The sequence below is a fragment of the Notothenia rossii genome (assembly GCF_949606895.1).
Source record: "Notothenia rossii genome assembly, chromosome: 2".
NCBI classification, from domain to species: Eukaryota; Metazoa; Chordata; class Actinopteri; order Perciformes; family Nototheniidae; genus Notothenia; species Notothenia rossii.
The window spans coordinates 39,033,875-39,058,077 of record NC_136904.1 but is presented as its reverse complement, the minus strand read 5'-3'; the positions used below and the strand labels follow the sequence as shown (position 1 = coordinate 39,058,077).

Below are 24,203 nucleotides of genomic sequence, written 5' to 3'. Positions count from 1 at the left end.
ATTTCCATTCCTTATATGCAAATGAACGGGGCGTGGTTAGCTCACAGATCCAGACCAAAGCAACAGCACCACAACACCGACTCAATAGCTTTTGTTTCACACTCCAGTACTCTTAAGTGGTTTGCAAACTGCCAATAAACCAAACCGGTTCAAGAACCATTCTTGTGCTTTTCTGGTGCTTAACTGGTTCTTCTCTGGTCTTATCTGGTCCGCCCAATGCTGCTCTTCTGAGAGCAACCGCTCTGACAGCTCTCTCTAGTCTCTACTGGGAAACAGCTAAAAGTCCTTCTGGAGGTAAGCAGCAACTCTACACAATTACACCCAGTCTGAGAGTAAAATATTTCTCGAAGGTTCGTTTTGCTTTCTTACAACGTTAAGTTAATGTTAACGTAACCTTAAGTTTGCTAGGAGGCTATTGTTACGAGCTAGCTGTCTTAGCTAACAACAGTTAGCAGCTAACGTTTTCTGCAGTTTGTGTTGCCCCTGAAAAACGTGATGTAATTATTTAAGGGTATGTTAAATTAACGTTATTTTACAAGTTAAGAGAGTTAAATTGTGTTTAAAATCGTCAATTTAATGCACGTTAGAGGTTTTTAGTTGGACATGAAGTTAGCTAACGTTAGCTAACTCTACCAGGTTAGCATGTTAAGCTGTAGGCTACTTTATGTGGCAGCTAGCTTAATACAAAGAGGGGTTTTGTGCTTCATTGCAAACTTTTCTTTGTTAATCTACCTGAAACTGTCGGGACAGTTTGTTTCGACTCAACTATACAGACCATTGTTGAGGAGATGCAAAACATACTGTACATGAGTTGGGTCCAACATATACCTTGAGTAATGTTACTTTGCTGCTAAAAATGAAACATCATTATCAGATGAGGACATCACCAAAGTGTGTGAGTCTGTCAGGGATTTGATCTGTTCTCTGCATGTCATACACACTGCTCTGGTATTACTTATCTTGTCAAATGTAAGTCTCGCTCTTGTCATCGTTCAGGCTTTGCATTTGAACTCCTATGATTGGTTGCGGACTTGAAGGGAACGCCTTCCTGACATCCAGGAAAAAGGTGAGATTCTAATACATTTGAATGCCAAAAGCAAGTTATTGTTTTTAACTTTTTAAATATGATTGTTTTGGGGCATTTCAGTTTTATTGGACAGAGGCAGTAGATATCTACTGGAAACAGTGGAGAGGGAGGAGATGATATGCAGCAAAAGGCCCAGCCGGATGGTTGCTGCTCCGTGTGGAACGTGTTCTATCAGGTAAAGCACTTTGGTAGGCCTACCCAGTTATTTATGGTATTGAGTTTGAATTTAGACTTTGGAATGTCATTTCCAACAGTGCATTGTAAAGACTGAAAGATGTAAAGCTTGACATGATTTCGTCTTTTACTTAAGAGGATGTTTGTCCTCCTGTCTTCTCTTATTTCCTTATCTTTCTTTCAGGTGTAACATCTACCAATGGTTGTACATGACAGAGACCTCCTCCGCCTCTTTGCTGTCTTACTAGTCAATCCTTCTGATCAGGTTCTTTCCTAAATAGTGGTAAGTTTTACAGTTCAGTGTATGTTAATTTAGCAACTTAATGCTTTACCGCTGTTGAATAAATCCTATATTGCTAGTCATTTTATTAAAACTACGATTTGTAAACTTTTTGATTCCAATTAAAATAATATTTTTGTTATAATTGTAAAACATATCTTAACATCCATCAGCAATCAATACAACAAATCATCCAACACTAAATAGAAGAAATCTGGACCTATTTCTTTTTATACAACAGCATGTTTTGGGACTGCTCATTGATGTCATCAAGAGCCATTGAGTCTCCCTTTTGTAGTCGGCCTCTTAGAGTGTTTATCATTTCTTTGTATCTTAACATTCCTATAATAATTAGTTTTTTTATTGTTGATATTGTTTTGTTCTTTATTTTTGTTGTGAGAATCACTTTGCAATTATTGTGTAAGTGCTATATAAATAGTTATACTAATATTATTGTTGTTACCATCATGACTATTATTAATAATATCTTCTTAGTTTTATTTATTTATCGCTGCAGAAAGGATCATGCCAGCCCACATCAAACACCTGATCAAGAACTTGTGAACCTCACTGCTGCGGACACCTGTGTGATATTCGACTCTGACTGGAACCCTCAAAATGACCTGCAGGTACGATATATATATATCTGCTCTGTCTGTCCTAAAGATAGTTCAATAGGGCTACAACAACAACAACAACAACAACAACAGTCTTTCCGTTTATTCCCTCGGTTCTTTAAGTGTATATTTTCCCATTTAATGCTTAAAAACGTTGAACAGCAGCTGCACATGATGCTCTTTTGACCCCTCTTTTAATTTTTTATTTCAGGCTCAAGCTCAGTGTCATCGTTTTGACAAGTCTAAGGCAGTGAAGGTGTACCGTCTGATCACTAGAAACTATGAGAGGGAAATGCTGGATAAAGCTATTCTGAAGCTCGGGCTGGACCGTGCCGTCCTGCAAAGCATGAGTGGGAACAAAGAAGGCAACAACAACGGGGTGAGAAAAAGAAAATCTGTCATATTTTCTAGATGCCAAGTCGTTTTTGGGTCAGTCGCTGTTGCAGTACGCTTAATTTATTTTCGAAAATTGTTTTCTAAATCCACTTATGTAAATGTCTCTCCGCGTCGCCTTTAGCTGGTCCAGCAGTTCTCCAAGAAGGAGATCAGGGACCTGCTGAGGAAAGGAGCCTACGCCGCCATCATGGACGAGAACGACGAAGGCAATCGCTTCTGCTAGGAGGACATCGACCAGATCCTGCAGCGAAGAGCCACCATCATCACCATCACCAGGTATGTTCTTAGCAGCACTAGCCACTTGCGCTTTGTGAGATACCAAGTACTTGGTTATTTGAAATGTAATATTGATGATGTAATAATTAAAACTAGGGATGGGTACCGAGCCCCAGTATTAACGGGCCCCGGGGCTGAATTATTAAAGACCGTGGTACCGTTAAGGTCCAACGTTATCAATCTTTTTATCGGTACTGGAGACATTTCAAAAATAGATGTCATATGTATTATCTCTACATAAACATTATATCGCAGTCTTACTGTCACCAACTCCGTTTCTAACATGCAAAAAGACTACAAGGTGCGTCTATGATTTATTTTCGATCTTTCCAATCCAGACGAGAGATCTCTCTCCCCTGTCGGTGTGCGAGGGGGTGGGGCAGTTTACACACAGAACCTGCTACATGCATGCAACACACACACACACACACACACACACACACACACACACACACACACACACACACACACACACACACACACACACACACACACACACACACACACACACACACACACACACACACACACACACACACACACACACGTGCACACACAAACACATGGCGGAGAGAACTAAGCGCCCCGAGGGTAGTTATGTTACCCGTCTTGAGCATGGATGTAAAATAAGAATTGGATACAGCGTCGGAGGAGGGGTCTCGTTCTTTCCTATGAGAGCTGCTCATTGGCGCATGAAGTCAAAATGGCCCAACTTTTGAGAGAGCGAAACATCACAGATTACACAGCATGCCTGGCTGTCAGAGCAGAAGAACCCGTTAGTGCGCTCACAAAGCATGCGCCCCTTAAGCCCCGCCCCCCGAGCACACACTCTCGGCTCACTAGAAAGAATTGAGAGAGAGAATAAATCTAGATTCGGCTTTTAGTGCATTTTACAACTTTAAGGACTTAATGATTCTAGGGCTATACAATAGTTCATACTGGGTAGTTTATTTAGTTTCAAAAAAATTATCCACCGATTTACAGACGTCTCTTTCCCAATGTTAGTCAAGGGGAAAAAGTATTTCTGGGCCGGTCGACGTCACAGACTGATAAGGAAATTGTAGTACCGCCGTTTGGACACAACGAATATTTTCCTCAGAGTCCGGCGCACTTCCTGGGGGCTTGGTCTTGAGGTGGAAAATGCTCGTTGCCAAAAGTGCAATAAGAATTTAGCATGTAAGGGCGGTAACACAAGCTATTTGTCTAAACATTTAGCAAAAGTGCACCACATTCAGACGGAGGAATGCACCGGGTTCGACTGTCTTTCTAGTAGCTCTGTAGCCCCCCCATCCACGAGTAACGTTTCCACGTCAGGTATATATTATGTATGCTAGCAGCAACACACAGAATTAACTCAATGATACAAACATGGGTTAATGATTAGGGTAACTGAGTTATTTATTTTGTTAAAGTTACAGCTATTCTGTTTGCAGTTCTATCATCACATAATTTAATACGATTTGTTAAAACATTGTTGTTTCTTATTTTCAGTTTGCTTCAAGCAGTGGCTGTACGAGAAAGACGTGGAGGACCAAGAAATGCTGGCCAGATTGGCAAAGACCGGAAGATACATAACAGAGAAGATAATGGATATTAACAAGAAAAAGAAAAAGAATGTTTATAATTTCTTTGTTGCTGTTTACATTTTGAATTATATTTTTTATTTCTAAATCAAATGCATCGATTTAAGATGATATATTTATTTAGATGTAGGTTTTTTTTGTAATATTATTGTATTAAGTATAATTTATTAAATAAAAATACTGTTATGAACACTATACAATGTCTTTATTTTGATAGTTATCAGAATACATTGTATATTTAATACTAACATAAGCTGGTGATAGATAAATGCTGGTCTGCTGGTATGCCAGCAGACAAATATTTATAAAGAAAGAAACAGAAGGGAGGAAATTATGAGAGTAAATCACACAGCATTGAATGGTACGATGCATGTCATGGGGAAAAGTAACAGTGACAAGTGTAGGAACTGTTGAGTTAAAGAAAATGTGGAATATCTATAAAGCTGAAAGAGAAAAACTAAAGGATAACATTTTAGAGGCAGAGAGGGAATGGAGTGTGGTTGGTATTTTGGGAACAAAAGGAGAGGGAGAAAGAGCTAACAGAAAGGCACTGTTTACCTTTAGTGAAACTTGGGTAGGTAAAATTATCTAACATTAGTTCAGGAAAGATCATAGATTGTTGTTTTGTTTTGTTTTATTTATTATGTTTTTTATTTATTTATTTTTGGATTAGATCATAAATACGTCCATAAATTAAGAGATGGAATGATATGATGATTCACACTCATGTACAGTAGGTGGCGGTATGCACCTTAAAGTTGTTTGCAATCCGCCAAAAAAACGAGAGAAGAAGAATTCAACTGGTTTGCCAACGGACAATTTACACCGAAGAAGAAGCGAACATTTCTGGCGGGTGAAATTTAGAGTATCAAATTACATGTGATGTCTGACTCTGAGAATTTAGTAGTTTGCCTTATAGAGAGGCGAAGTCCCGCCCATCTACTTCCGACCCATGGGACCCCGGAAGCGGAAAATTATACATTGACGTCAATGGAGAGAGAAAAGTCATCTTTCGATCCCGTTTGAATTGTGCCACGAATGACACATATGATGTTTGTCAAATTAAAAGAACATTTTGCAAGTCAAAAAAATAAAAATGTGTTGTAAAACTGTGAAGTTACAATTTTTTTTGTGTGAAACCGCTCAGTGAACTACAGGTCTCTGGTCTCGCACAATACTCGTCACCATCACAAAGATGGCTGTCACGTTAGTAAATTTCACCTGTTTCTTTCAGAATGAGGCGAAAAAGTATAAAACGAGGTGAAAATCACTACAAGTCTGGGCATGTTGAGAGCTGTACATACACGAAAGGGAGCGGTTCTGTAAGAGCCAGCATGCGGGACCGGCTTTACAAGGTTTCAGTGAGTAATATGAGTGCAATGTTTAAGGTTAATGTAAGCTAGCTAACAAGGTACACTAACGTGTTTTGTTTTAGCAACTAGTTTTCTCCTTAAGAACTTTGTGGTGTCTGTGTATGCTGTGGATAACATTAGTGTTCACAAGAACAAGATACACTCCCGTGTTTTGTTTTAGTTGCTCTTCAGATTGAAGCGGCCAGTTCTATATCGACTATATGTGTGATCTCCTTTTTACATCTCGTTGTGTCATTTGAGTTTATTTGCTGTGTGTAGATTCAAGGATTTTGGTTATCTTGTCCAGGGATGCAAACTTGTCACCTTTCGGCGAAATTCTCCGTTTTGAATCCAAAATAGGTCGTTTTTGTGATTCCTGTAGATCTGCAATAAAAATATTTTTGGGGTATGGGAGGGGGTCTGGGACCCGGATTAATGTGCGGCCGCGAGCTTTTTTTTATATTGTAACGTCCACCCGGACGTGTCGGAATGACGAGTGAAGCGTTCTCAAGTTAAACAGGTTTATTAACAACCAACGGCTCTCATCCGTCCTCTCTCACTCTCTCTCCTCTCGCGCCAACCTCTCACTCACCTGCACGCGCCCACACAGACACACACACACCAAACCCTCTGCTCCCCAACCCCGCCCCTACCTGCTCTCCTCACAGAAGCCTGACACAAACAGTTAACAGAACACTTGAACAATAAATGCAGATCGCTACATTGCCCCCCCCTTACTAAGTCCCTCGCCCCGAGGGAATGCATAAAAAGTCTCTGAGGTGGCCCGGGGCTCTTCTTGGTCTCTGAGGCCGCCTTGGAGTGAACACAGGCGGCTGCGCTTGCCGGCTTGGAACATCCTGTCCCGGAACAGGGGGTGAGTTTGGGGGTGGGGGTGAATGTGGGGGGTCAGCAGGGGACACAGTCAGTGAATCGGGGGAAGTGACTGTCTGGTTTCTCCTAGACGATGCTGGGGGTCTAGGCCGCGGATGTGCATCGCCTCTGTATGGGGCCAGCCGGTCCCTGTGGAGGGCCACCCGTCTCCCTCTAGGCGGCAGCTGGACCCTATAGACCACCTCTCCCAGCTTTTCCAGCACCTCACAAGGGCCCACCCAGTGACAGTCCAACTTAGGGCACCGGCCCTTCTTTCTTCTTGGACTATACACCCACACCAGGTCCCCGGCCTTGAAGTCCCCCCCTCTAGCCCTCGTGTCATAGTTTCTTTTCTGTCTCATGCCCGCCTTCTGCAGCTGATCGCGGGCAAAGGCATGTGCTGACTCCATTCTATCCTGGAGCCTCCTGGCATATTCCGGTCCCGGAGGAACCGCTGGTGTGTCGGGGGGTCGGCCAAAAGCCATTTCTGCTGGTGTCCGCAGCTCTCGCCCCAGCATGAGCAGGGCCGGTGTGCATGAGGTGGACTCCTGCACAGCCGATCTGTAGGCCCAAAGAACAAGAGGGAGGTGCATGTCCCAATCACGCTGATGCTCCGCGGTGAGGATAGCGAGTTGTTTTCCCAGAGTCCTATTGAACCGTTCGACCAGTCCGTCACTCTGCGGGTGCAGAGGAGTAGTCCGCGTCTTTTGCATGCCCAGCCGGTCACACATAGCGGCGAACACCCTCGACTCAAAGTTTCTTCCTTGGTCGCTGTGAATGACCTCGGCCGCTCCAAATCTGGCAAACATGCCCTCCACCAGGGCACCTGCAACGGTCACCGCCTCCTGGTCTGGTATAGCATACGCCTCTGGCCATTTTGTAAAATAGTCCATGGCGGCCAGGACGTAACGGTTCCCCTTCTCTGTGCACGGGAATGGGCCCATTATGTCCACCGCCACCCTCTCCATCGGGGCCCCCACCGCTAGCTGCTGAAGCTGGGCACGTGACTGATCAGTGGGACCTTTGTACGCCGTACAAAGGTCGCAGCGGCGGCAGAAGTCCTCAACATCTCTCCTGAGCTGGCCCCAGTAACAGCTTTGGCGGAGTCGACGCAAGGTTTTGGAGACCCCAAAGTGTCCTGCCCCAGTAGTTCCATGGGAGGCCTTAAGCACTTCTTCCCTCAGCGCCCTGGGGACCACCACCTGCCACCTCTCCTCCCCCGTTGCAGGCTCTTTCCAGGCTCTCTGCAGCACTCCATCCTTCGTCCGGAGAGCCTCAAACTTTGCAACCAGTCCTTTGGTGGCAAGCGAGCACCCAGCAACTTCATTCCACAGTGGCTTTTGTCCTGACTCCACCCACCTCAGCACTGGCTGTAGGTCAGCATCCTCTTCCTGCCGCGCTCTCCATTCGGGTGAGTCGATGATCCGTGCACCTCTGCAGACCGGCTCGGCTGGTTTATGCCTGTGGTCTCGCTCCTCCTCTGCACAGAGCTCCTTTTCTTGGTCCTCTCTCTTTTCACAGTACCGACAGCCGCTGGGAGCACAGGGGCGCCGGGACAGGGCGTCAGCGTTGGTATGGCGAACCCCCGCCCTGTGCTCCACTGTGAAGACGTACGGCGCCAGTCCTTCTAGCCAGCGTGCAATCTGTCCCTCGGGCTCCTTGAAGGACATCAGCCACTGGAGGGCTGCGTGGTCAGTCCTCACTGTGAAGGACAGGCCACACAGGTAGTACCTGAAATGGCTGATTGCTCTCACAATTGCCAGCAACTCTCTGCGTGTCACACAATAGCGCCGTTCAGCTTTGTTGAAGGTTTTGCTGAAATACGCCACCACTTTTTCCCCCCCAGGCCCCACCTGGCTCAACACCGCCCCCATCCCGACGTCACTGGCGTCCGTATCCAGGACGAACGGTAGGCTGAGGTCTGGGGGAGTGAGGATGGGAGACTCCGTCAAGGCCTTCTTTAAAGAGCTGAAGGCCAGCTCACACTCTGGAGTCCAAGCAAAATCACAGTCTTTCTGTTGCAGGCGGAACAGGGGTGCAGCTATGCAAGAGAAGCCACGCACGAACCGCCTGTAGTACGACGCTAACCCAATGAAGCTCTTCAGCTCCCGCAGATTGATGGGGGCTGGCCAGTCCTTTACTGCCCGCACCTTCTCCTCCAGCGTGCTGATGCCCTCTCCTCCGACTCGGTGCCCCAGGAACTCCAACTCTCTCCTCAAGAAACAGCACTTGTCGGGGTGGAGCTTCAACCCCGCTGCTGCTATCCTCTGTAGAACCCGCCGCAGGGCTCCTAAAGCCGCCTGGAAGGAGCTACCATGGACCAGGATATCGTCCAGGTAGACCAGGCACTCCTGTCGGGGAACGTCAGCGAGCACCCTTTCCATCAGCCGCTCAAACGTGGCCGGAGCGTTGCACAGGCCGAAGGAGAGGACTCGAAACTGCCACAGCCCCCTCCCAGTGCAAAAAGCTGTCTTTGGTCTGGCTTCTGGGCTGAGGGGAACTTGCCAATACCCGCTGCGCAGGTCTAAAGAGGAGAACCAGGATGAGCCAGACACCAAGTCCAAACACTCATCTATGCGGGGCAGCGGGTATGAGTCTTTCTTGGTCACACTGTTCAGCGGTCTGTAGTCCACACAAAACCTCATCTTTGAACTCTTCTTCTTATTGACCATCACAACCCCCGAGGCCCAGGGGCTGTCAGAGGGCTCAATAATGCCAGCTGACAGCATCTCATCAATAGCGCTGTCTGCTGCTGTCTGATGGGCCAGGGGAAGGCGGCGGGGGCGTGTCTTGACGGGCCGTGCGTCGCCCGTGTCGATATCGTGCTGCACCAGGTGTGTCAGGCCCACTTCCTCTTCTGTCAGAGCAAAAATGTCCTTAAACTCCCACAGCACTTGCCACAGTTCCTCCCGCTGCTCGGGTTTTAAGTCATCACAGCTGCGTTTCCACACCTCCTTCACTGCCGCCCGTCTGTCCCCCTTTAGAGCTGCAGGTTGTTGTTCCGGGGCCGGGGGCCGTACATCAACTGGAGTACGGGGTGTGGGGTTGGGGCTGGGGTTAGCATTGATGACAGGGGGCATGGCTGCAGGGGGGGGGGTTTGGGGTGGGGGAAGTGTTTCAGTCACTCTTGATGTAGGTGGGTGTGGTGTCGTGGCGAGTATGGGGTGCACCATTTCAACTGTGGGACCCCCTGGAAAGGCCAGCGTGTTCCTCCCCAGGTCTAGCACACAGCGTGCAACCCGCAGAAAGTCAAGTCCTAATATGCAGGAGTCCTGTACTGCCGCAACCCACACCTTAACAGACACTGACAGCCCCCCCACCTGTATAACCACCACCCCTCTCCCAAGCATAGGGGCTAGCTCACCGGTTACTGTTCGCAGTTTCACCAGAGTGGGTGTCAACCGTGTCCCCGCTGGGACCACGTCCGGTCTCATCAGTGTCGCTGTGGAGCCGGTGTCAACAAGGGCCGTCCATGGGGCCCCTGCCAGGGTGACGGGGACATGGCAGAAATCCCCCGCGTGAGTCCAGCCCACCACCCTCACAGACTCTGCGATGTCGTTTGCTTCTGGGGGAAGCGGAGCCCCGCTCCCCCCTCCGTGCAGCTGGGCTCTGTCCACTGGAGACCAGGCAGGATGGGACCCAACGGCGGGGGTCTGTGACGTCCCATTTACACAGACCCGGGGGCGTTTCCCTGAATATCAGCATTCATGGGGCACCTTGTGCTAATATGGCCGACCTGGCCGCACCCCCAACACACCAGAGGACCCCGACGAGGACGGTTGCTGCCCTGCGGCGATTGCAGTGCCATAGCACGGATTAGCTCAGTCAACTCAGCCGCCCATGCTGGTTTCTCTTGTCCTGGCTCCTCCTGTCTCACCGTTCTCACAACCGGGCCGCCTCCCGTGTGCGTGCTCTCTGCCGCCCCTCCTACAACCTCTCTCTCCAACGCCAGCTCCAGTGCTTCCTGCAGAGAGCGGGGATGTGCCAGTTGTGTCTGGACGCGCAGCTCCCTGGGGGTTATGGCCCGGATAAACTGGTCCCTAGCCAGCTCGCTCTGCACCTCAGGGGACATGTGGCTGTATGCCCTTCTCGCCAGGGTTTCAATGTCATTAGCCAATATGCGGAGCGGCTCACCCGGCTGTCTCTGTCTGCTTGACAGCTCCGAACGCAGCACCCCAGGCTGGCTGCATTGTCCAAACCGCCGCTTCAGAGCCCCAACCAAGGCCCCATAGTCAGTTCTTTCAGCCGGGCTGAGCAGTAGCAAACAGGATAAAGCTTCATCTGTAATACACAGGGCCAGCTGGAGCGCCTTATCGTCCTCAGACCAGCCCACAGCCCGTGATAACAGTTCAAATTGGGCATGGAAGGCTTCCCAGTCGGCTTTACCGTTGTATTTCGGTGTTTTAACTTGGAGCCGGGCGCCGCCATCATTGTTTACAACCGGCGCCGCGCCACTCCCGGGGGAGGTCCCTGCGCCGACGTGCCGCTTCCCGCCGGCCGAGTCGAAACCGGCAGCAGCATTTAATTCACGCCATAAATTGTCTTCTGAGTCACGCCATAAGCCATCCATCTCCTCCTTGACTTTCGGACGAGCTCCGGTCCGGTTCATCTGTGCTTCCATTATTTACCGGCCGATGAAGCAGAGCTAACGTTAGCCGAGTCAGTGCTAGCTGCGGCTACCGGCGATTAGCGGATAAAACTCTGTTTTTTTTGTTGTTTTTTTTACTTCTGACACCAATGTAACGTCCACCCGGACGTGTCGGAATGACGAGTGAAGCGTTCTCAAGTTAAACAGGTTTATTAACAACCAACGGCTCTCATCCGTCCTCTCTCACTCTCTCTCCTCTCGCGCCAACCTCTCACTCACCTGCACGCGCCCACACAGACACACACACACCAAACCCTCTGCTCCCCAACCCCGCCCCTACCTGCTCTCCTCACAGAAGCCTGACACAAACAGTTAACAGAACACTTGAACAATAAATGCAGATCGCTACAATATATTATAATGAAGCGCGAGCTGTGTGCTCGAGTCTTCCTGCCTGTCGGCTCTGCTCATGATGTATAATAAGCCTCTGCTGCTCGGCGATGATGGTCTAGCTTCAGCAGCTACATCTACGGTGCGTTCGTTAATATTAACTGTGCGTCCGGAGTCACTGTGGCACAGACTGGACCGCTGGTGAACAGCTGTTAGAACGGGCCGTTCAGGTGTTCACAGTAGAGCTCCCTGTCGGAGCGGCAGAGCGTGATGTGCACTGAAAAGTTTTTTTTTCCCGTCGCAATATTATCGTTGAGCTAGCCAACTAGCATACATTGTCACTATCTGCTAACGTTAGCTTTAGCCTTCGTTTTCTAATCGTTTTTTTCATAGGCTATAAACAGAGGTGGTATAAGTATATATCTTGTAATTGATTAAAAGTAGAAGTACTCAGTTCTTGTACTTGAGTAAAAGTAGAAGTACCAGAGTGTAGGAATACTCTGTTACAGTAAAAGTCCTGCATTCCAAATGTTCCTCAAGTAAAAGTAGAAAAGTATTATTATCAAAATATAGTGAAAGTAGCGACAGTAAAAGTAGTCATTTTGCAGATTGGTCCATTTCAGAATAATATGATATGTTTTATAATGACTGATCATTAAAGTGTTATCAAAGCTGGTAAAGGTACAGCTAGTTTGAATGACTTTGTATACTGCAGGCAGGGTAGCTTTTGGATTTACTCCAGGTGGAACTAAAGTCTGATTTGACACTTGATTATATTTCACATCATTCATCCACATCTGTAAAGTAACTAAAGGTATTACATACATGTAGTGGAGTAAAAGTAGACCATTTACCTCTGAACTGTAGTGGAGTAGAAGTACAAAGTAGCAAAACATTGAAATACTTAAGTAAAGTACAAGTATCTCAAAATTGTGCCCAAGTATAGTACTTGTTGAGTTTATGAACTTAGTTACTTTACACCAGTGGCTATAAAGATAGAAAGACTAAGCCTTGCACAGAGGCATGAAAATACATTTTCAAAATGCTCAACAGTGCTGCCAAAATTATAAACTGACTGCTACACAATTAAAATAAATGTTTTTTTATATATTTCTATTAGATGTGACTCTATGGCGTTTCTGTTCATATTAACACTGCTGCTTTAGTTGTTCTGACTGCTAAAATCCTCTGTTATTCCTCATTTTAAAGCCGATATTCTGTGGGATCAGGGGGCTCGGATCCTTGTCACCTTTTTCATACCTGATGAGTTTGCATCCCTGTTGTCAATTTGTTTGGTTATCTAGGCACAGCTGTGTGTGACTCCCTCTGGTACACTGGTATGTGTTTTCCTAATGTAGAGAGCATTGATTAATTAATAAACTACACACTGACTCTAGATCCTGACCAAATCCTTATTTTTTGATCAAATGTTTTTCAAAAAAATGTATTGTATATTATATAACAGCTGCACATCACAGACCGGAGTCTCTGCTACTGTGGACCACGAAGGAGGGGATCATCATCCCCATCCCCAAAGACCCTGCATGGCATGGAAATCTCCTCCTCCTGGAACAATTCTACACCCAGCATATGCTCCCTGTGTTGGCCAGTAGAGAGGACATTTAAATAAACATACTCTTAACACCCTCGGACTCTGCGTTGTGTTTCGTATGTGTGATGGGGTGTTATGCAGAGGGGAGGAAAACAGGACACAGCAGATTGGGATTGTGGTGGAGATGCTGAGCAGTTATTTAATTGTTGCGTGTAATTATTATTATACTGCGTGCTTCTTAGTTATTCCATCTTTTGCTGTAACATGGATCTGTATGTAACTATATTTACTTGTTATCTACCACACTTCCTTCTACATCATACACCATCATTATACATGATGGTGTATATAGGATATATATTTATTTGTATACATATCTTTAATTGTATAATTTAATTTTTCGTATTTGGGATTTCTCTTTTGTCCACTCAAATACACTTGGCCCTTTCTCTTTTCCATGTGGAAAATGGCAGCTGCATATTCTGCTTTTCTCATCTGCTCCCTGTCTGCTCATCTACGATGAGAAAATTATATAATGAATTACTAATAATCATTTAAACCTGCTATTACCAATATTTCACAAATTCTTCATGTAAACTTAAGAGTACAGCTGTATGTTGAGTATGTCAACTTTGCTTGGTTCATCTTACTGGGGGGCAGCTACATGGATGTCGGTGCAGTCCACAATAATTTTGCAGCTGAAGGCAGAATGAATTTATTATTGACTCAGAATGAAGCACAACTTCATGTCATACAATACATTGACTTTATTTGTAATTGTGTAAAAAAATATGAATATTGATTAGCAAGCAGGACCTGCAGGAACAGAGAATGGTGATGGATGGAGCTGGGAAGAGAGAAGAATAAAGAAAACAGATCAACTTTATTATCGGATATTAAAAATTCAATTTCAAAACAAGTTGCCGCTCCTACAGTTTTCTAGTATGTAAAGATGATTTCACATGACCTATGCAAAATATCACACTCAATACATGTGTGTCTCTGAGGGGTGCATTGTGCCTTTGATGTATATAAATAATATACCATAACCAAATACTATTACGTACAGTGGAAATCAGGTTGCCAGAGCAGGTCAGACCAGTGTGCATGTTCCTCAGGGTCTCAGCAGTTACAGGTGAGGTAAAGAAAATAAAAGAGAAAAAGGTCAGTAACAACACTTTAAAGTAACAACACTGAATAATTATCTCTTTTAATAATTTTCTCTCAGTAATCACTCAACTACTGTCTTTCCAACAAACAGATTGACTCACCCTCACTATCATCACAATGAAACACGTCCAGAAGAATGTCATGCAAAGCTGCCTGCCTTCCTTCCTTCGACTCTCCCTGAACTGCCTGATCTTTTAATGGTCAATGTTAACCATTTGTGCAGATAGCATTAAGTAGAAAAGATCGCTGATACTAATGTGGCGTTAGCCTACCTCCCGCCCCCTTAGCACCTGGTGGAGGGGGCGATAGGCTACTCTTCAAATGTTTCACAAAATACTTACCATCATGACTACTCTTACTGTTTAACATTTTGGTTTACTTCATGTTAAGGCTAATACAAATGACAAGGCTAAGTAATGTAATATAATGCTAACTAACATGCTCGCTACTAGCTAGGTAGCTAACTTGACTATGTTCCATGCAAAACATGTATATTACCTGATATGTTTGGTCCGACGACTCCTGGTCCTTTCATCAGACGGGAAGCGATAGAACGAGCAAGTGGTATGATCTCTTTTGTGATTACAACCTCGTACAAAGCACACAGGCATCTTGTAAAAGTGAATTTATTGGAGCAATCTCTTATATTTATTGGAGGGAATAAATCAGTCTTCTTCTTCCTCTTTGCTTTGCGAGTCACAACCAGTCTTGGAGCATTATCGCCTATGACATCACTTACGCGACCCAGAATGCATTTGGGATTTGTAGTCTTTCTAGTTCCGTATTATTCATAGTCTTATATTTCAGCATTTTTACGACAAACTGTGACTTTTTTTGCATGGAAATGATTGTTTAAGACTGACAAACATCATATGTGTCATTCGTGGCACAATTCAAACGGGATCAAAAGATAACTTTTCTCTCTCCATTGACTTCAATGTATAATTTTCCGCTTCCGGGGTCCCATGGAGGCTCCCGGAAGGGGAGGGACTTCGCCTCTCTATAGTCCTTCTTCTCCATTTTCTTCCTCTTATCGAGTAGTCAGTGTGGTACTGTTGCTTTGGTCTGGGTCTCTGGATCTGTGAGCTAACCACGCCCCGTCCATTTGCATATAAGGAATGGAAATGTCAAATCATGAAATGTCTCATCATGAAATACAAGTCACCTGAAATAAATAAATGTCTCATCATGAAATACAAGTCACCTGAAATAAATAAATGTGTCATTATGAAATACGATTCTCTTGAAATAAATAAATGTGTCATTATGAAATACAAGTCTCTTGAAATAAATAAATGTGTCATTATGAAATACAAGTCTCTTGAAATAAATAAATGTGTCATTATGAAATAAAAGTCTCTTGAAATAAATAAATGTGTATTTAACTGTACATGTATACATATTTATTGCCTCATTTATTTATTTCATAGGCATATTTATATATATATATGTATTTATGTAATTATTTATGTATTTATTTAATTTTGGCTTAAATGGCATTCCATAATTTATTGCCTCATTTATTTATTTCAGAATTTATTTCATAGGCATATTTATATATATATATATATATATATATATATATTTATTTATTTAATTATTTATGTATTTATTTATTTAATTTTGGCTTAAATGGCATTCCATAGTATCGAGGCTTGTATCGTTTTGGGCCAGTGACGTCATCGATGACAAACGAAGCCTCGCTGCCTGTCAATACCACGTGACTGCTTCAGGAAGCGATTCAGATCGGTTGAACCGTTGAACCACAACGCTCATAATACCCATGGTGGTAACATAATAAGAACGATATTACCCCTCCTGTACCCGCGCCCGCTGGTGACACGATGGAATTAAAAGAGCTCAGAACCTCAGGTCGGAACACATGTCATAAGTATAAATAGATACAAGCATAAATAAATGTAGGAATAAAAACATGCAGATTGGTCAATTTCAGAATAATATATATGTTTTATAATGATTGATCATTAAAGTGTTCTCAAAGCTGGTAAAGGTGCAGCTAGTTTGAATGACTTTGTATACTGCAGGGTAGCTTGTGAATTTACTCCAGGTGGAACTAAAGTCTGATTTAACACTTGATTATATTTCACATCATTCATCCACATCTGTAAAGTTACTAAAGGTATTAAATACATGTAGTGGAGTAGAAGTACACAATTTACCTCTGAACTGTAGTGGAGTAGAAGTACAAAGTAGCATACATTGGAAATTTACTCAAGTAAAGTACAAGTATCGTAAAATTGTACCTAAGTACAGTACTTGAGTACATTTACTTAGTTACTTCCCACTGCTAACTATAAACCTTTGAATCTTGAAAAATCTTGAATCTAACTGTTACCTTTGTTTTGTTTACTGATTTAAAAATCCCATTCAATGTTATCTCCCCAAGCCTGTGTAAAACAAAGGCAAATGTGAGCAGACTTTTTTAAAAACATACACAGCTCTGGCTACTTCATTTCTTTTGTCATGTGTTGGAGTTTTTGTAACAATAATTAATTCAATTTAACTAATGGACAGTTTTTCTTTTTAAAAACTCAAAGATGCTTGGAATGTTAGAAGTTGTGTGAATATACTCTGTTTTAAATTATAATTAATTTTGTGTCACAAAACGTTCCGTAAACTTGTTGGAATACTCTGCGAGAGTTAGAAAAGGATGTTTTGATATAGTTATTATATGAGTCTTCTTTGCTCGTAATTAGTTTAATTTTCAGAGGTTACTACATTCTCACTATTTGGCAGATGTCCTGTTTATTGAGCTGGCACACTGGCACAGTGTTTGAAGTCCTGCAGTTTGTGTCACTGACCAATGAATCACCTTCTCTACAAACACAACACACTGACTGTTGGACCGAATACTTCTGTGCATGGATTAATCACCGTGGCCCCAGCCATCAGAGTCCACCGGCTGCTATGAGATAGAATGAATGTTTATAAAGTGACTGTTGGCACATTGAAAACCCTGACTGCTCAGTAAAGCCACTGCTGATGTCATCTCGTGAAGGAAATGTATAGACAGAGTTTGAGAGAAGTCCACCAGCTTATTTTATTTTATAAAAAGAGAATTGGCAATAGAGGGGAACTCAGAAAGATTGCCAACCTTGTTACATGTCCACCTCCATATAAATAAATAACAGGTGGAGGTTTTGAAGTATGAAGACCTTTTAATCTTCAATGATCATAAAGTAGACCTCTGTAGCACAGTGTCAGTGTTCATGAATAAAACATTGTGTGTACAATCAGTGTTGTCTCAAACCACATAATGTAGTGACATTCTGGCATTAACTGTCATATGTGTGTATTCAAAGAAGAATATTTACACCAAGTGTGACTTAGTGACATCACTATGTACAGTAACACTCAATTGGCTATGGCTCCAACATATTGTAATATGCTAAGAGAAGGCATACAGTATTTACCACCCATCTCTAAGCGGTTGACCAATCACAACAGAGCTGGCCAGCTAAACAATCAGAGTAGACTGGGCTCTGGTTTCAGACAGAGGGTGAAAAGAGGTGCTGCAGCACAGGCCGTATGAGAAAAATAAAAATATTTTTGAACTTTAAAGCATGGATACATGTCAGAGTAGAGGAACAAAATACAAATTTGAACCTGAACATTAACATATGTCCTCTTTAAATAAGCATTTTTATCAGAAACTCCCAACCAACCAACAGAAGATGGAAGACTGTTCCTGTTTACATTTATTTTCAGGGATATTCCTGTGAACTTATTGTGTAATATCATATTTTCATATATTCATCACAACATCTTTATGATTTCAACCAAACCCTGCACCATGTGGCAGCAGGGTTGGTGAGTGTGTTCTGACAGGGCATGGTAGGGGGCACTGTTGATCGCCTTATCAGTGACTCATGTCTCTAACTGTGAGTGCATTGTGTGGACTCATAAACAGGGGAAAAAAACTTTACAATTGACTTTTATAAGTGTAGCTGGTGTCACAGATATGCTCACCAAGATGATGCATTTATGTTTTTCAAGTTACTGTTTTTAATGTGTAGGCAAAATGCTGCTTCCAACATACGGGGGTGTGATTTTAACGCACAAATAATCCAGATCGATGATCCATTTGTCAAGATGAATCAATTTATTTTCCATTTCAGCATCTCTCCTTCTCAGTGTGTCTGGTGTGTGTGGTTGTACTGGTTTAGCTTCCCCCGTCTAACACCAACCCCTTCCCCATAAACACACATAATATAGCAAATAGGAGGCCAAGGGGTGTCAACAAATATATTCAGGGGCGTAAACAACTAAAGTGAGTAGATAAATATTCAACAAATAATATTTGTAGACCATGTATACTAATAAAATAAGGCATATTAAACAATTAAACAATTAAAAATAAAACTTATATCATAAACTCAGTTAAATGGCTCCTACAACTTCTAAGATTCAATCTGCTTTTAGCTCTGCTTTGGTGTTCACAAAATCCCTGAGACATACATCAGGTACAGCTGCTATAGAGGCAAAGAGGCAGGGCAGTTGTGGACTATACAAGACAAGACACACCGAGGCCTCACAAAACGAAGAAGAACTAGTTACTGATCATTACCTTCAGGTTCATTATTATGAGACATGTCTCCCTTTAAATGCAGTTATTTAATCCATTGTTAGTCAAGTGCAGCTTTAGGTTGACCATAAACCTAAAACTTTGTTCGAATACACTGTAAATGTAGCAACACATAAACAAAGGGGGGTACATTGTGTAACAGGAAAATGAATAAAGAAGAATGAGAAATACCAAAATCATTATAGGAAAATAACGTGTTATTGTTAGTTATTGCAATCTATTAAAATGATATATCTATTTCCAAATGTGATTGCATCACTCTTGGTGCAGAATTACCACAGGGTGGTTTGAGGCTACGATGTTGCACTACTCTTCGGCCTGAAAAACATGAGCCTTCCAAATAATAAAACACAATACACTGCCACACCCACGTTCTGGTGTGTCAGCTGCAAGGTATGACTATAATTAACACACACAAACACGCAGAGCCACCTCACAGCATGATTTATGATATCACCTGGCATGCTGGAATAATACAGCCAGCACTTGGGCCTACATGTTAGGAACACATCTTGATTTCCCTCGTGTGCCCTCCTGGTTCTGCTACCCGAGTTCCCCAAGTCAGTTTTGTTATTTTGTTATCTTTTATCTTTCACCTTGTTCCCGATTTATTTGGACCCTGCCTTGCTGTTTAGTTCTGACACTTGTGTTCTACCTTCCTTACCCACCCTGTGACAACACTAAGAGCTACAGCCATGTTTGGCTTTCAGACCAAATCAGGAGAGACTGGAAATGACCAGAAACAGAAATAAAACAACTAGAAAGAAAGACTAAAAACTGCAAAGATATGCTAAATAGCATAGACACACGAAGCCTTTGCATATTTTCATAGTCCTTGTGAGTCCCTTTATTTTTTCCTATGCACAATCCTTACAACATAGTTTGACAATGAACAGTCTCAAGCTTTTCCAACAATGCAACATACAGTACAATATACTTAACATTAAGGAAACATACAAGTGCAGTAGACAAAATCGTTCAAGTATGTTACAGGAACAATACAAAATGTGCATTTAAAACAGAATACAATAATACAGAATTTATTTAACATTTAAATGTATGGCAAAACCACCTCGAGGATGCTCAAAATGACAACAAATAGTCTTCTCTTTGGTGAGGCCGAAAGTAACCTGCAAAAAGTATAAACAGTTAGGAAACAAAACCACAGAAGATGTGCAATGACGATGAAGAACAAAAACAGGTTAAACAACTACAGTACAGTCTGTTTGTGTTGCGCCTAGACAGGAGGGGCCCCTGCAAGTCTGTGCCCAGGGGCCATTTGTTTCAGTCTACATTACATTGCATTTAGCTGACGCTTTTATCCAAAGCGACTTACAATAAGTACATTCGACCAGGAAGATACAACCTTGAAGAAAACAGAATCATATAAGTACATCAGGTTTCATAGAGCCAAACATTTCAAGTGCTACTCAACTGGCTTTAGATAACCCAGTCCTGTATTAGTATATAAGTGCTTTGTTAGTAATTCAATCGCTCGAAGTGGAGTCTAAAGAGATGAGTTTTCAGTCTGCGCCGGAAGATGTGCAAGCTATCTGCTGTCCTGATTTCAATGGGGAGCTCATTCCACCATTTTGGAGCCAGGATAGCAAACTCACATGTTTTTGCTGATGGGAACTTGGGCCCCCCTCGCAGTGCAGGTGCAGCGAGCTGTTTGGCCGATGCAGAGCGGAGTGCACGTGCTGGGGTGTACGGTTTAACCATGTCCTGGATGTAGGAAGGGCCAGATCCATTCGCAGCATGGTACGCAAGTACCAGTGTCTTGAAGTGGATTCTAGCAGTTACCGGAAGCCAGTGAAGGGAGCGGAGGAGCGGCGTGGTGTGGGAGAATTTTGGAAGGTTGAAGACCAGATGAGCCGCTGCATTCCGGATGAGCTATAGAGGTCGGATGGCAAATGCAGGCAGACCAGCCAGGAGGGAGTTGCAGTAGTCTAGGCGTGAGATGACGAAAGCCTGGACCAGAACCTGCGCTGTTTTCTGGGTCAGCTGGGGACGTATCCTCCTGATGTTATAAAGCGTGTATCCGCAGCAGCGGGTTGTAGCAGCTATATTTGCAGTGAAGGACAGTTTGTTATCTAGGATCACACCCAGATTCCTTGCAGTCTGAGTCGGGGAGACAACAGAGGTGCTGCTGTTGATTTTTAGGTCAAGAGTGGGACAATCTTTTCCCGGAAGGAAAAGCAGTTAAGTCTTGTCAAGGTTGAGCTTGAGGTGATGAGCAGACATCCACTGAGAAATGTCAGCTAGACGAGCAGAGATGCGTGCCGCGACCTGGGTCTCTGAGCGGGGAAAGGACAGAATTAATTGGGTGTCGTCAGCGTAGCAGTGGTATGAAAAACCATGCGGGCTAATGACAGATCTGAGCGAGTTTGTGTACAAGGAAAAGAGGAGGGGACCAAGAACAGAGCCCTGAGGGACCCCTGTAGTTAATTGACAAGGGTCGGAATCGGACCCTCTCCAAGTTACCCTGTAGGTGCGGTCTTTGAGGTATGAGGTGAGGAGGGAAAATGCAGAGCCTGAAACTGCAAGTTCTTGGAGAGTGCGAAGGAGGATCTGATGGTTCACCGTGTCGAATGCAGCAGACAGGTCCAAAAGGATGATGACAGAGGAGAGGGAGGTTGCTTTAGCCGTGTGCAGTTCCTCAGAGACAGCAAGGAGAGCAGTTTCTGTGGAGTGAGCTGCATTGAAACCAGACTGGTGCGGATCCAGAAGGTTGTTCTGATGGAGATAACAGGAGAGTTGTTTAAAGACAGCGCGTTCAAGTGTTTTAGACAGGAACGGGAGGAGAGAGACAGGCCTGTAGTTTATAACATCAGACGGGTTGATAGTGGGTTTCTTTAGGAGAGGGTTTACTCTTGCGTCCTTGAGACTGTTTGGAAAGTGACCAGAAGTTAGAGAAGTGTTGATGAAATGGGTGAGAAACGGTAGAATATCAGGAGCGATAGTTTGAAGGAGGTTTGAAGGGATAGTGTCCAGAGGACAGGTGGTAGGACGGGCAGAGGTAATGAGGGTAAGAACCTCACTTGGAGAGAGAGGGGTGAAGGGAGGGTCTGGTGACCCAGTGGTGAGTAAAGGTGAGTCAGAAAAAGAAGAGGGAATATCATCAACCTTTTTTTCAAAGCAGTTAACAAAGTCGCTTGACAGAAGGGAGGAGGGGGAAGGGGCTTTGGGGGGGGTCCAAGAGGGTGGAGAAGATTGAAAATAGTTTCTTGGGATTGGAATAGGAAGATTGGATCTTATCTTGGAAGAAAGTGCTTTTTGCCTGAGAGATCGAAGCAGAGAAAGAGGAGAGGAGAGCCTGATAGGTTAGGAGGTCGTCATGGTGTTTGGATTTCCACCGTTTCCGCTCTGCTGCCCGAAGGATGTTTCTATTAGCACGCAGTGCGTCATTTAGCCAGGGAGCAGGAGGGGACTGACGAGCCTGCCGAGATGTGAGAGGGCAGAGAGAAATTGGAACCTTTTTTATTGGATCCGCCACCTCCCGTGTCACTATGAAAAAAAAAAACGCCCAAAAAAAAAAACGACTGTTTGTTCGGTGTTCAATGTTGTTATATGTCTTGTTAGTGTTTATTCCCCATTGAAGTTCCTCAAAAATCTTGTGTTTGCCTTTTTGATGCGTTTACATTTTTAAGGTTTTTAGCGGGAGAGGGGGGGAGGGGGGGAGACTAGAGGTGTGACACATAGCCTACGCTTGCGCTGGTTGAATACATAACAGTTAGCTTCGTGTCTACAATGTCAAAAAGACAACAAACTTTACTTAACTTTTTCAAAGTCAGTGACCAGCAGTCAGATCCAAAACGATCAAAAATAGTTTCCGAAAATCATGAGTGTGAAGACCACGGTGGACAGAGCAGTAGTATGCAGCCTACCATCGATGCTGCTAATGCACCTGTCGTTAGAGGGGATATTAGCGACCCCCACGGGGAAGGAGATGAAGGGGACGAGACGGATGATGTGAACTTGGAATCTGCGAGAGATAGTGATGGCGATGAAGCAGGTATTGTCAGGGACACTCACGATGGGCAAATCTGGACAGATGCCCAGTTTACACAGAAAAAAAAAAGTTATCCATGGCTGACAATGGAAACCACTGGACTGGGCTGTGCCATTTGCAAACAAGTGGGATCACTGGGTCCGGAAAAAACTGCAGGTGTGAAACTTGCAAAAGAATGGATCTCGGGCTCGGTGACATCATCTGCGCCCGATTTTAAAAAAAAGCAAAGAGCCTTAAGGAAAAAGGTTTTTGAGCATGGGAATACCAAAGCACACGCAATGGCATCAACTATTTTGGATAAGGCAAAGGCAAATGTATTTGTTAACACAGTAGTCAATGCCCAAAATGACCAGGTGCAAACGACTGCCAGAATCTTTCGCACAGCTTACAAGGAAGCCAAGCGTCATAGGCCATCTTATGGATTTGAACATGAGATAGACTGTCAGGAAATGAATGGTGTGGAAATGGGGAGGATTCTCCACTCAAACGTCGCATGTTCTCATATACAACAGCACATTGCAACTGACATGAAAAAAAAACTGCTTGAAAGGATTGTCACTTGCGCTCCAAAAATCGGACTCATGCTGGACGAGGCCACAGGGTTGAATAAAAAGAGCGCATTAATCGTGTATTTACGAGTGCAGTTGCCAGAGATGGATTCACCCGAGAACATTTTCTTTGAGCTCGTGGAGTTGTGTGATTTTGGTGCAGAAGGCATTGCCCGCAAACTGCTGGATGCCTTACAGCACGCCAAGTTAGACGAGGCCTTCCTCTCAAAAACTCTCGTCGGTCTCACATGTGACGGTGCGTCAGTGATGCTCGGGCGCCACAGTGGGGTGGCAGCTCGACTCAAAAATCTCTTCCCAAACATCATGGTGTGGCACTGCTCTGCGCATCGACTTGAGCTTGCAGTTCGTGATGTGATGAAAGAGATGGGGGCTATGAATCATTTCAAGATCTTCATGGATAAGCTTTACACACTTTACAGCACATCAAACAAAAACCGGCTGGAGCTCAAAGAGTGTGCTGACGGTCTGAACATTCAATTGTGCAAAATTGGCCGGGTGTTAGACAACAGGTGGGTTGCATCCAGTCTCAGAACAGTCGAAGCTGTGTGGAAAAGTTTTGCTGCCCTCAACACACATTTTACACACGCAGCGGAGGATTCTGCTCGCGGGAGCACATCTCGGGAAATGCTACCATGGCTTGGCAAAGCGCCTTTCATCCCATGCCTTTGTTTCCAATCTAGG

General features: G+C 44.2%; 2 long non-coding RNA genes across 10 annotated transcripts; one reads left to right on the top strand and one right to left on the bottom strand.

The window, feature by feature from the left end:
- Position 1: 1 nt before the first annotated feature.
- On the top strand, positions 2-13,769 carry LOC307028602. Of its 9 annotated transcripts, none has more exons than XR_013805039.1 (9): positions 2-294; positions 997-1,066; positions 1,161-1,262; positions 1,446-1,544; positions 2,059-2,170; positions 2,370-2,537; positions 2,676-2,830; positions 4,322-5,774; positions 13,079-13,769. It is a non-coding gene; the product is annotated as an uncharacterized lncRNA (long non-coding RNA). The 9 variants fall into 9 exon arrangements; XR_013805040.1 differs by having other exon boundaries at positions 1,148-1,262; XR_013805041.1 differs by having other exon boundaries at positions 1,148-1,262; positions 2,037-2,170.
- Positions 13,770-13,912: 143 nt separating this feature from the next.
- Positions 13,913-15,297, bottom strand: LOC307028604. The gene is made up of 2 exons (XR_013805048.1): positions 14,233-15,297; positions 13,913-14,012 (listed from the first exon to the last, which is right to left on the bottom strand). It is a non-coding gene; the product is annotated as an uncharacterized lncRNA (long non-coding RNA).
- Positions 15,298-24,203: the final 8,906 nt, after the last annotated feature.